The following is an 11,055-nucleotide window of genomic DNA, read 5'->3' on the forward strand; positions in this document are numbered from 1 at the left end:
CCCAGCATTGGCACACGCTGGCTCTGCCCACCCTGCCACCGATCTGCCGCACTGGTGGTCCGCATCGCTCCCCCCTTTAACTACCGGAGCTGCGTAAAAGCGCAAGCAGCCGCCTCACAGCTCGCCCCAGCCAGGCCCCTGCGACGGAGGGAGCCAGGAGCCGTCCCCCCCAGCTACCCATGACCACAGTGGTCCAAGACCCACCGTGCCGCAGCTCCCTGCTGCTCTGGGGGTGCCACCGGCCCCCAGGACCAGCATGTTGCTGAACATTGGGGGAGGCTGGCCAGGGAAGGAGGGCGGGACGGGAGCCCTTTCTGCCCCTTGGGACACTCATACCTGAGCGTTTTCTCCTCCTACAGCAAGGCCAGCTCCTCTGCTGGGACAGAGGCCACACCAGTTTGGCAGTAACTGGGATCTCTGACACAGACCGCAGATGGGCTGTGCGGGAGCAGATGTTTCCCATCTGGCAGAGCCAACAGCTCTCAGGCGGATGGATAACGCTGTGGTTACACAGATACGCTATGTCCGATCAGCTATTCATATATAATTCAAGGTGTATGTGGTGACATGCTTTAAGCCCTATAGAAGAATCCAAGATTCGTATGAGATTACCAGGTACTTACTTTGACGGGTTATCCCAGCCCACTGCCTCATGCCCAGTACCAGCCATATCCCCCCGTCCAGCATCGCTCCTCCGCCACTGTGATTCTCCATGGCTAGGAACAACCTGGGCAGAACAAGGCAAAGAGCAGGTAATTATCATCATCATCTACAAATGATTTCTTTGGGAAGCTGAGTAATTTGATCAGATACTTTCATCTTCTTCTACCGACTGCCCAGGGCCAAGCACACTGCTTTCTTCACCAGCAGGACACGGTCTTGTTAATATTACATGAATTATAAAAGGATGAATGAGTGATACCTATAATTTGATTCCATTTCCTGCATGGAAAAAAAAATAATTAAATTTATTTAAGAAAAGAACAACAACTGAGTTATTATTCATCACGGAGCGCTCCACTGGGAAACGTTACAGAGCTAAGGAGAAAAAGCCAGGGCCCAGGGTCAGCGCTTTGCGTTTAAAGTAATAAAATTTCTCCAGGAACATTCCTAGATCTCTCACTAATGCTAATTCAGCCTCTTCCTCTGTTTATGCAATGATGAATTCTCTGACTGATTAAATCAGCTCCCCCATCATACTTTTCATGAGAAGGGAACTTAAATCAGTTCAGTTTGTTCAAGGTAGTCAAGTACCACCTTAAATGAAATCCAAGTTTTTGGAGAAAGATCCTCAAGCTGCTATAACGAAGTGTGTAATAAACTTAGCAAACGTCACCACGACTGTTCAGTGAATTCTATGTCTCAAAGACTTCGAATACTGCTGTGCAAGTATAACACAGAGGAGATTCTGTAGTCAAAATATCTGTATATCCCGTCTTTCCTCAGTCTGTCGCCATGCAGAACCGGATGGCCCGTGGGTTGTTCTCCAGAGAGCTGTCAGCGTTCATAGATTTGAAAACATCGGTTAGAGACTGGAGTAACAAGAAATGGCGTGGCCTCAGTGCAGCGCTCCGAGAGGCCCCTCAGAGACAGGGTTCAATGATGTTACGATCAAATTTGCACTGTTCTCTGTCTTTTCCCCATCTCCTCATCTGCTCATCATTTAGCACCGGTGAAACTCCTGTTGCCATCTGGCAGGGTGCTGCCAGCACGGCTGGCTCCAGCTCCCCCTCGGCAGAGCACGGGCTGAGCAGCACACGGGGTGGGGGGACAGTGGAAAGAAACTGCAAAAGAGAAGAATCACAACCTGCCTTAGTAAGAAAATGGCTGAAAGGGGCTTTTGTCGTTGTACACAAGGCAAATGCGGCTTTCACATTCACCTAAAAAGCAGGCGACTGGACCAGCCAGCTGCAGTACCTTAGGAATGGCTCACGCGGGCTTAACGTAGCTTCTGATGGATGCACGCAGCCTCGTTACCTGAAATGACGTTTGAAATGCTTTTTCAGAGGTTCCTCTCTCTGCTTGCCTCTCCAGTACATCAGGCAGGCGAAGGTTCACCTCCGCACAGCGTTACGCATCACACCATTAACTTCCAGCAGGAAATCGGCTGTTTAATACAAGATTTACCGGGACTAACATCTGTACCTCTAACATCCCTGTGGTACAGCGGCAGAAGGTGCAGAAGGGCCGGCACCACGCAGCCACCCAGCCGCAGCGCTGCCTGCAAACTTTCTTCTTTGTGAGAAAGAGCTTCGACTTGTGCCGCAGCAGCCAAGGCGATCAACAGCGCGGCAATTAAACGCACAAACCGTTGAAACTGCTTGGAGTCTGGTTTCATTTAATTTTCCTAAAAGATGTTAGGAAAAGGTAACGTCGAGTTGCCTGTTTTATACCCCTCAACCACACAAATTCCTGCTTTTCTGGCTGTGTCCCTCCCATGCCCAAGTCCCCCAGGTCTGTTTCCCTTTCCCATGCTTATTCCAGCCACGACACGAGATCCACGTTTTATGTCTCCTCTCACTTGCCAGCTTCCCGCACCAGCTCGCCCCCAGCCCTGCCACGGGGAGGAGATACCTGTGGCCTGTCCGCACGGCGAGGCGGGTGCACCTTCCCCCAGAATCAGAAGATGGGGTGAAGCGAGGAGTAGCGTTCCTGTAGCCAGCTCCAGCAGCCGGGGCTGTCTTGGGACAAACACTTTTCCTCTCGCAGAAGCCTGTTAAGAAGCCAGCACAAGCGGTAGGTGAGCGCAAAGAGAAAAACCCGTGTGATTTATCTTTGGTCTAACCGCTATTCTTTTTCTCGAGAAATAGGTCCAGGTTTAGCCTAAGCGAGCACTTATTTGGTCCCTGGTAGCAAGCAACATCCAGGTTCTTCAGCATCAAAGATACTTTCCTTTGCCAGCATCGGCCCTATTTTCCCTTCGTCGGTCCTGCCCGACCCACCAAGAGGCTGCTCCCGACCGAGCTGCCTCCACTCTCACTGCTGTGTTGTACAAATAGGCTACTTAATCTTCGACAGGCCAAGCCTTCCAAATACCGGATCCTTTTATCACGTCTAGGATGTAAACGACAGGGGTTCCTGCACCCCGCGAGACAGCCTGCAAGCGCAGCAGTGAAGCTTTTCCATACGCTTCGGTTCAGCGCGTGAGGATGGCTCCGCTCTCGCCGCTGTAAGCAGGCAGCGGCCTCGGGGTAGGCGGCCACGCGTGTTTAAGCAAAGTGGCATGTGCGTGTGTAAACATATAGCTATACGTTTTCATAGAATATAAACTTATACAGGCAAATGAAAACAACCCGAGCCAGTTGAATACATAAAACATTTTTTCCACTTTTGCCTTTTCTCTTGAAGGCTGAAGGCTGTGCTGCGTCCAGTTCCCTCACATTAGGCACGGTCCCGGGGGGCCTCAGCAAGGACGCATCCCCTGGTGCAATGCCTCAAGCGGGGTCAGTCCCTCCTCCCTGCTCTCGGCGTCCAGCCCCGCGCCCCGGCAGCGACCTGAAACCCAGCCTGGCCGGGAGGGCGATGGCCGGAGGAGCCACCCAGGCAGCCTTGTGAGATATTGTGGGACCTACATGCGGCAGTGGCCGTCACTTGAGGGTCAGAACTGATGAGACCAAACCTTTGCAAGGCTGAGCCTGGCTGATGAGCCTGGCACCTCTGGGAGTTCAGCACTGGTTCGTCGCCCCAGTGCCATTTTCTTGGGTGATGCTCTTGAGTCGTTAAACAGCTGTGTCTAAGTACTACATAGAAACGCCCAAGTCTTTTGCTCAGTTCTTGTATGGACCCATGGGTGCCGACACGGTCTGGGGTGCCCCAGGCAACAGAGCCTGATCCAGGCGGGCTGCTGGGCACGACAGGCTGAAGAGCCCCATCCTTCCCACTGCGTACCTTTCCGGCTTGTAATACAGGCTGCAAAGGACATAGTTACGCTTCTGTGTGTTGCCCAATTATTAATAAAGGTACTAATAAAGATATCAGTAACAAAGATATCAGAACCCATTTCAGGCCCTGCTGTCAACTGAAAGTGTCTCTAATGATTCCCTGCTTGGGGTTAGTGTTGGAAACCTACCACTGAGCCAACACTGAGCGCACTGAACGTACGTTGTTCCGGTTTAATAGACAATGCTTGGACCATTCAACACTGAAAACCCCTCTCCAGGAGCCCAGGCATTATTGCAACATCTACATTTATCAGCCGAAGCTGAAGGCTTATAAAAGATGCTTAGCTCAACACAGTCCATTTTCTATGCCATTCCCTATCAGTTTACACTATTAATTAACCACGATGATATTTTCTTGCTTCTTTTTTAGCTCTTGTCCCATATCAAGCCTTCCATCGTTCTGCCGGTGCTGAAAGCAAGCCGACGGGACTGGAATTAGGTCATCCCGCTTCCACGGCTGCTTCCCAGTCCCCCAGAGCTCCCCTGAGCTCCAAGGCTTATTAATAAAATCCCCTGCTATATTAGCGGGTCAGAACATGTGGTTAGCCGAAAACTCCCGAGTGCAAATTATCTGCTCCTGGTGATTTGCAGATACCCAGCAAGAGCAGCAGCTGCTGACCCGCTCTCCTGCGGTGGGGGCATCGCATCTCACCTAGGGATGATCTCGCACACCCGCTGCGTGCTGCTGCCCACCCTGTCTTACTGCAGACAAACTGCACTTTCGGCTAATCCTGGGCAAACTACAGGTTCCTTCTGATCTGGATTTAATTGAACACTCCTTCTCGCCCTTTATTCCATTTTTATCCTTAGGACCTTTTTTCCCCTCACGACTTGCCCACATTTCCTCATTTCTAATTCATATTTATTGCAGTGAACTTCCCCTTTTCACTGTTTGCTAATTATAAATACATATTTTATGACTGCATTTACTGCCCCTGAACCCAAGCTCATTTGCAAGCCAGCAGTACCCAGCTCTCCTGGTGTGGCTTTGGACTTTCTAGGAAAATGTCCTAAAACCATTTTAAGCCAGGCTGGAGGGAAAGAAAGCCACAGCTGCGTTACATCCTGCTACCGGCAGCAATGAAATGGGGTTTTTGCATCCTGAAATGAGTATCGAGAGGTACCAGTGAGGGAGGGAAATGGAGTCCTACTGACTCCCCAGTAAATCACTCCTCAACAGGGCAGCACCCCACTTCCCACTGACGGCGGGAGGCAGAGCACCCTGCTTCCAGCCTGGCCCCCACCAGCCACTCCTGCTGGGGTTTTCCTTGCGAGTGAACAAACACGCTAATCCAGGAGAAACCTATCCGCTTTCCACCAGCTTCGGAAGTGGAACCGGTTCCCACGGGAAGCCTGAGTGCAGGACTGCCTGCCTCTGTCCCGGAGAAGGGGATTCCCTTCTGCAGCAGCTTCATGCTAACAGATCTCAGCTGCTCATGAAACCATCAGTCTCCTTCTCACTCAGGGTTTGCAGTTTAAATGTTTTGGTTTTGTTTTTTTTTTTTCCCAGCTGTATACAGATGAAATCCTTTCTTTTAGGCAGTATAATTGTTGTATAGTATGATCAGCTGAGGATTTCATTTGGTTTAAACTTCACAAATGTAATCAGCTAAGCAATACACTCACTTTAAATTCTGTAATAATTTTCATCTGGCAAGAGTAAGACTAAAGTAGACTTGCCCTTGGGCTGGAAACAAACACTGCCTTTGGAAACTACAGGATAAAATTGTAGAAACATCAAAGGTATTTCAGGCCCGGCAGCAGGAGACCTCAAGATGTGTCACTCAGACTGAAACCTTCCGATGTTTGTGCAGATTTTCAACTTAAGAGCATAGCGAAGTGATTAATGAGCCATTACTCCCGCTGTCTGCTGCAATTTGTGCGTCTCTAGCAAGGTGATCTACTGCCCCAACATGTTCGTTAACTGCTGGGAAGTTGGGCCACAAAAGATCTGTATCTTCTGCATCTATATCATTAGTGGAGGGAATGAGAAAATTCCTGGCCAAATACACGGGAGATGAAAGGTGAAGAGCCCTTGCGTTGGGTGACAAACTGCAAAAGTTTTGACTTTAAAGGTATGCGTAAGTAAATAAAAATCTCCATCTAAGGCTGTAAATTGCTCCCACTGTTGCTCAGACAGATTATCCTAGTCGGTCAGCCATTTAGGAATTCAAAACATTGCTACAGACTTTCCCAGCTTAAAAATAAGTCTTCCACATCATCAGAAACATGTACGAGCTAAAAAAAGCTTCTTTATGGAAAGACTAGAGATCTGCCCCCCCGTAAGACATACTGAATCAATTCTCAGTTCTCGTGCCGCATTAAAAGGAAGGACAGGGCTGCGGCTGTCGTCGTCCCCCCGTGCAGGTAAGTGCGTCGCACGGCAGAGTCGGCGTGGTGAAAAGACAAACCTTGGGAATACTGAGAGTTTAGAGAGAGCTTATATATAGCTCAAAGCACGTACTTCCTTTCATTCCAAGCCTGTTAAAGCCTAGATCATCTTTCCTTTCTCTCCCTCCAAAGCTTAGATAGGTGGGAAGCAGACTTTTCTCATGCTTCGGAGAAAATTGTATTCGAGGATATAATCCAAGCCAGGAAATGCCAGATCTGGCCGTAATATACTGGAAATGTCATCGAAGCAAAGAGCATAGCAACATCCTGAACTGGGGACAGTTTCCTTTTTGCTTTCTAGGCACCCAACACTCCAAGTCTCTCTAGATCCTAGAGAGAAGAAAAATGTGCAGGGCTTCTCGAGGAGATATAGAAACCTCAGGAAGGGGAAGAGCGAGTTAGAGGAGCCTCCTGCCTTGGACTTCTCTGTTCCTCCTGCAAGGATGCATTAATTTTCTTTCCTCGTTTTAATAGGCTGCATAAAGATCACCCTGAAACGTAGCCCCAGAACTTCCCTCCAAGGTCCAAAGGCAAACATGAACTAAAACCAAAGTGCTTTCCTCTAGGGATCTTTCTTCAGCACGTCCCAGGCAATATGAAGCTAAACCAGACAGCTGTACGAAAGAAGAGACAGAACCAGCCGGTCAGAGTCAGGGGCAACCTTGCTGCCAACAACCATTTGTTTCCTTCTCCACAGGCTGCAGACCGAAGAAGTGGTCCCTACTGGGTCACACACCCGTGGGTGGCCCCCCACAGGCTGCAGACCAAAGAAGTGGTGCCTACTGGGTCACACACCCGTGGGTGGCCCGTTCACGTGTGCCGTGAGGCACGGCTGTGGCTTCTCGGCTTCTACAGCTCAGTGATCTTCAGCTGTCCAAGCTCAAGTGTGATAAGTCACTTCTGTTAACATACTAATTAGGCTTTTAGGAGCCAGATTTAGAAGCAGGTGATGAACTTTTATTCAGAACCTAATTGGTATTTAGGGTATGGAGGTTTTTTTTGTTTGCTCGTTTTTAAATACATTTCAACTCCTTTCCCCTTCCCTGACAGAATTCAGTTCTGAAGCTCATGCTGTTTCTCTTTCTGCCGTACATCCACATTTTAAAGAGTTCAAAATGTATCTCATGAGTATTTAACCCTAAATGCTGAGCTAAAGCCAAAGCACTTTAAAAAGATGCATCAGGATTTCCTTGAAGCAAGTTTTGTTTCAGAAAAGCAGAACTTGACCCTTTTAGTCTTTGTTCTGGAAACAGGACACTTAGGCACAAGACTTTGCCAAGGAGCATATAGTTTGACCATTCTGAAGTGACCAGAATGCAAACCCTAGGAGTACGTAGGAGCTGGTGGCTTCAGCTGTTAATGCTGCTATAAGCAGCCGTGGTTTGTGAAGTAAAATGCTGCAGACCACTGGCTCATAGTAATGTGGTCCCAGAGGTAGATTCTACCTAGAAACAAGCAACTCCCGTAGCATCCGATCACAAAAGTGCAAGGCGTATAGCCAGAGGCATCGTCTGGCTGTGAAGGACCTGGTCCCCCATAAAAAGTTCAAATTCAGGCAGTTTTTGCTTATTTATAGGAATATACAGAGTATTTTTACTCATTCGCACCACCTACTTCCAAACAGCCAGTGTGCAAAATGGCAGCTTCAGCAAAGGGGCAACTCCAATCGGCTCTAAAAGCAGCAACAATGCCAACTTACATCCGCGCAGCAGGCCCAGTGCTGCGTAGGTGCTGGCCAATACTTGAGACTAGAACTGAACAGAAAAATACTCATGAGACAGAAAAGCTGAGCCTGCCAGCCATATCCCAGAACAAACAGCTCGCTGGCTTGAGCACTCATTTAGGAGGTTGGTAGTACATGTCTACAGGAAAATAATAATAATAAAAAAAAATTATACGCACTCTGCCCAATTTGGAAAAGACAATTCTCCCATGTTCAAGACAAATGGGATGCATACAAGTCTGGGTCAGCATCTCCCTCTTGCTCTCTGGACCAAAGATCACACGAGGTGGAGAAGGGAGGAAGAATCCTCCAGCATTTTCTCAGCAAACTATAAACCGACAGAGCTGGGCTCAAGGCCCTGCTCCAGTATTTGTGGAACTGTTTCCATTTCCTTTCCCTTTGCCTTTCAGACAACAGAAGAACAAAGCCCACTCCTGAATAATGCAACAGGCTGATGGTTAGGATGCTTAGGACTCTCAAGTGAAAGGCAGGAGACCCAAGTTCAAGTCCTTGACTTGAATCAGGCAGAGTACAAACATCAACTTCATTCACAGATTGCTTATTTCCGACGACAATACAACACACCGACGTCTCTTCTGAGATTTCACTACTTTTGACCTCCACAACCACTGAAGAAAACTTTGGCAAACCTAGCACCTGCCGTAACCAGCGGGGTTTTTTGGTGTTTTTTTTCTCCCCTGAAGAATTGCCATTTTCTCAGTAGGTGTTTGAAACGGAATTCTTGTTCATACTGGTATAGCATCAGCTGGGCTCGTTAGTGCACCCCAACACAGCTGCAGGAGTGCGCCAATGCGTTTTATAAATTATGTATGTGCTAGAATTAGCTTATTAAAGAATTCCTGAGGATCTATGTACATATGCATATAGTCATTCAGTTGTTGCAGCTATTTGCATTACTCTTTGGTACTCTGCGGACCCTGCAGCAGAGCACTGAGCTTCCCAGGTCGGGCAAAGACATTCGGAGAATCCAACCAGGTGAAAATGAGAGAACGCATCAGGTGTAAAGAGTACCCCTCTCCATAGTACTGCCTGTAAGAAGAGATGAAAACTCACTAACATGGAGCACTTTAACTCAATGAAGTAGTAACAAAAATCCTGTCTTGCTCTTGTCCACAAACAGCAAAATAAATTATAACTGCAAATGAAAGCGTCCCACCACCTTAGTAATATCAAGCCACATCAGCTTCTGATGGCCACAGCGAGCAAGAGACCTCTATCCGTTCACTAGGATGTGACAATGCAGGAAAGTACAAGACCTCAGAAGTAGACCTAACTGCATTTATCTTCTTTACATATTTGAGGAAGAGTGATTTTCTAACTACCAAGTGACATGGCTTACAAACAGAGATTAGGACCAGGTTTCAATCACTTATTCTATTATGAAACTTAGGGGAAAAAAATTCACTGCAATTTTTGGAGAAGAAAAGGTTCTGAAATAAGTTGTCCTTCCCAATTATTACTCCGAGACAGGCTGGATTTCAGAACATACTGCAATCAACTGGTATGCCCATGGTCAAAACCCTGTGCTCTTCCCTTCCCAAGGCAGCTGTATCTTTCTGCATGCGCTTTGTCTGTGAGAGAGCTCAACAGCAGAGCGTGATCTCCATTGAGCCACTCGCCTTGGAGAAGACTTGCCAGCTTTGGTAAGAGGATCACTTGAGAGCGGGAAAAACCCCAGCAGAACCTTGGTTGATAGATCTCATATCCTCCTGCATCTTTGAAAACGGTGAATACCCCAGCCCAGGAAAGCCTCACGCTTGCCTGCCTCAGAGGAAGAGTCAGCTTTGACTCTCTCACAAACAGGTTGGTTTGACATTAATGCTTTTGAACAGAGAAAGCCGAAATAAGCAACTACATAGTTTGTGAGCTTGTAGGAATATCAAAAAGAATTTCTTTAAAGATCAATCTTTCTCTGTCCAAAGTGTTATGAAGAGACGTAAGGGAAGAGTTTTTCTTTCCCACTGATAAGATTTTCTGGAGATGAACTGTACAACCTGGCCTTGCAAATTTCCTGCCATAACAAGCTGCATGATAAGTAAATAGTGACTAACGAACAAGGTAGTTCAATATTTACACAACCTTTTCGTTTCTAAGTACATGGCACAGATTATTAGAAAAGGTGAAATTTCTTCAGATAAACTCGTAAGATTTTCCACTGAACAGCTCACTCTCTTTCCCCACAAACGGGGAGTGACAATCCCAAGCACGCAGCAACACTCGGATCTAGCAGCCGAGGAAACTGCCGGCACATAGCAGGGTTAGCAACCCGGCGTAGCGGGGAGAGAGCAGAGGCACAGGATCAATGACAAAGCAAAGCAACCTACAAGGAGCGGCTCTTTTCATTGTTGGCTACCTGCAGCAGACATGCTGCTGCTTGCTTGCTTGCATGCTTTTTTTTGGTCTTTTCCAGATAATGCAGCTGCCTAATGCTGATAACATTTATTTACGTGAGAAACTGAACCCACTGATTCGGAAGCTACAGTTCTTGTGTGCACTGAAATTTCCTGTGAACAAAAGGTTAAGATCGCAGCCTACCTTCCTCCTCTTGCTTGACAGAAACGAGAAATAACAAGCATGCAGACAGCATGGGAGGCTGTCTTTGGGGAAACCACAGCAAACCTTTATGCCCAGAGCCTGTAGAGGAGCGTTAACACCAAACCCGGGAGCTTTTATTCTGCTTTTGAAAACAAACAAAAGAACCAGAAAGTAAGACCATGAGGCTTTTGAGAAAACACTGAGAAAAGATGACCATGTCAAAGGAGAGTGGAGATGCTCATTCACCAGCAATCTGGGCATTCTTCAGAGGAGGGCAGAAGAAGTGACAGCTGAGAAAATTTTCCAACGTAAAGAACTTTTAAAAAATAAAATAATAATAAAAGTTTTGACTCAGCAACCTCAAGATTTTGGCTAAAAACCAGCACTTACAATAAGGTTTATACAACCAAGGAGAACACTCCTATAGTGATCTTGATTGCAGTG

The sequence above is a fragment of the Fulmarus glacialis genome, unplaced genomic scaffold, assembly GCF_000690835.1.
Source record: "Fulmarus glacialis isolate BGI_N327 unplaced genomic scaffold, ASM69083v1 scaffold12485, whole genome shotgun sequence".
Lineage (NCBI taxonomy): Eukaryota > Metazoa > Chordata > Aves > Procellariiformes > Procellariidae > Fulmarus > Fulmarus glacialis.